Raw genomic sequence first — 2,813 nt, 5'->3', positions numbered from 1 at the left:
CCCATCCCTATTTCTGCCTCAGTAGGTATGCGTGAGAAAAAAGAATTTGCAACTTTTAAAAAAGTTCCCAACTGCTTATCTGGAGACCACTCTTTGCAAACCACCGTCCCAGGGGCGCCTGGGTGGCTCAGCTGGTTAAGCGTCCAACTTCGGCTGAGGTCATGATCTCACGGTTCGTGGTTTGTAGGTTCGAGCCCCGCGTTGGGCTCTATGCTGACAGCTCAGAGCCTAGAGCCTGCTTCAGATTCTGTGTCTCCCTCTCTCTCTGACCCTCCCTTGCCCATGCTGTGTCTATCTCTCTCTCAGAAAATAAATAATAAAACATAAAATAAAGATAAAAAAAAAAAGAAGAAAACCACCATCCTGGCTTTGCACAGTTGCAGTATCGCAGCCAATGAGGCTCATCTGAGGCGTGACTCCTGCTAACTGAAAACCACTGTCCTAGTACATACAGATCTTCCTTTACTTATAATGGAGTTACCTCTGGATAAACCCATCATATATTGAAAATATCATAAGTCAGAAACCACAATTCATACATGCATCCTACTGAACATTAGAGCTTAACCACTTTAAAAAAAATAAACATTTAAAAAATTTTTAAGTTTATTTATTTTGAGAGAGCATGGGGGAGGGGCAGAGGGACAGGGAGACAGAGAATTCCAAGCAGGCTCTACGCTGTCAGCTCAGAGCCCAACCTGGGGCCCAACCTCACGAACTGTGAACTCACGACCTGAGATGATACCAAGAGTCACGTTTCACCGACTGAGCCACCCAGGCACCCAGCAAACATTTTTTTTTTTTTGAAAAGAACACTTACACTAACCTACAGTTGGGAAAATCATCTAACACAAAACCTATTTCATAATAACGTTTCGTATCTCTTCTAACTTAGAAATACTGCACTGAAAATGAAAAAGAGAATGGTTGTTTGGATACGGGTGCCCAGAAGTGTAACAGTTATTTACTCTTCAGAGTACGGCGCTGACTGGATGCTGAGGCTCAATGCTATTGCCCAACATCAAGAGAAAGTACTGAACTACATACTGAAAATGATCAAAATTCAAATTTCTACTGAATGCATGTGACTTCTGCATCATGGTAAAATTGAAAAATCAAAAGTTGAACCATCAAATCTTTATAAGTCGGGGACCCTTTCTACTGCTAAATCTCCTGCAAGTTAAACTCTAATTGACTCAGTTGGACAATCATCTATTTCTTGATCACGATACTTTTATTGCTCACTTGCTATCCCTGGATGAGCCTAACCTTTCCTCTTCATCCTTGTGTTCCCATAGAAACACGTGTCCTCACACGTGACATTGAAACTACAGATGGACATATTCTGAAATGCACTGGGGTTGTGGGAGTGCAGGGAACGGCAGCGCAAGGGTTGATTTTTTTAAAGGCTCCAGGACACAGGCCTATTTGTCCCACCTGACTTAATGTGAATATAGGACAGTTAACATTTTGGAGGGGTGAAGGAGTAGGAAGTTCTCTGAGATATCAACTCTCCACTGTCATAATGTCTGCAAATCACTACCCTTGACACAGCTGCTAATTACACTGTTCTACTCATACTGCTGTTGTAATTGCTTCCCTTCCCTCCCCTATTGCTTCCTAGCTCCGAGGCTGCTTCTTCATGGCCAAGTAACTTTATGGACACTGTGTCCTTTTTTCAGAGTTACTTCCTGGTGTGGCAATGATGATTTATGAGGTCAAGGCAATATTGGTTAAATAGTAATAAGAAAATGAAAGTAAACAGATCTGACATTCAAAATTCTGACGTGCTTCCACTAGTGTTGAAACGAGGGAGAAAAAAAAAAGACTTACTTTGAGAAAAGGCAAAAATATAAAAGTGAAGAAATGTGACTTATTACTTATGGACAAACTTTAATCAAAAACTTTACTGAAAAATGTATTTCAACTGTTAGCGCACCTGTGTGTTCAAACTATAGCAAGTCGCTTGGCTGCATGACACTTAATGTGCCATTAGTGACAGAGGCCTGGTCTGCAAGTGCTTTTAATTTTTCATTTATTTTAAATTTTTAATGTGTATTTATTTTTAAGACAGAGGGAGAGGGAGACAGAGTGTGAGCGGGGGAGGTGCACAGAGAGAGGGACACAGAATCTGAAACAGGCTCCAGGCTCTGAGCTGTCAGCACAGAGCTGGACGTGGGGCTCGAACTCACCAACCTTGAGATCATGACTTGAGCCAAAGTCAGATGCTTAACCGACTAAGTGACCCAGGTGCCCCACAAATGTGCTTTGAAGGCAGCTTCTTCCATATAATTTTATTATTAGGAGATTTTTGAACAACTACTCAGCCTATTAACACATCATAAGGCCAAAGTATATGTTATAAGTGTTAATATATTCAGACAGAAGCTAGTTTGAAAGTTGTGTTGTTGTTGTTGTTTTACTGAAATAAGATTTTCTACTATAGTTTGTGAGCTAGATATCTGTATTTAATGGACACGAGAAAGTGCACTCTACTTGTTTCTGATGGCTAACAAGAAGGAATTAACAGTGGGATTGGTTAGGATTACACGAAAGGGAAAGTAATAGTTACTTTTTAAATCCTAACTCCACTCATACCTTTTATACATAGGATATCAATTCTGCCTTGTTTTATAGTCAAGGAAAACAAAATGGCACATCCTGGAGTCGCCATTTCTTCTGACTTTTCTCATGATACCCCTGCCCAAGATCATCCAGAAAAATCTAAACTGGCAGCTACTGAAATGATGCCTCATTGTTTACTTTCACTTAAAAACTATATGACTTATAATTCACCAGTCATACATATTTTC

The 2,813-nt window shown here is 40.3% G+C and overlaps 1 pseudogene; it reads left to right on the top strand.

Annotated features, from left to right (window-relative positions):
* The first annotated feature begins 365 nt into the window (after positions 1-365).
* LOC120222754 lies at positions 366-490 on the top strand (annotated as a pseudogene).
* The last annotated feature ends 2,323 nt before the right edge of the window (positions 491-2,813 follow it).

Source organism: Hyaena hyaena, unplaced genomic scaffold (genome assembly GCF_003009895.1).
Source record: "Hyaena hyaena isolate Hyena2069 unplaced genomic scaffold, ASM300989v1 scaffold_903, whole genome shotgun sequence".
Lineage (NCBI taxonomy): Eukaryota > Metazoa > Chordata > Mammalia > Carnivora > Hyaenidae > Hyaena > Hyaena hyaena.
This window is presented reverse-complemented; position numbering and strand designations above follow the sequence as displayed.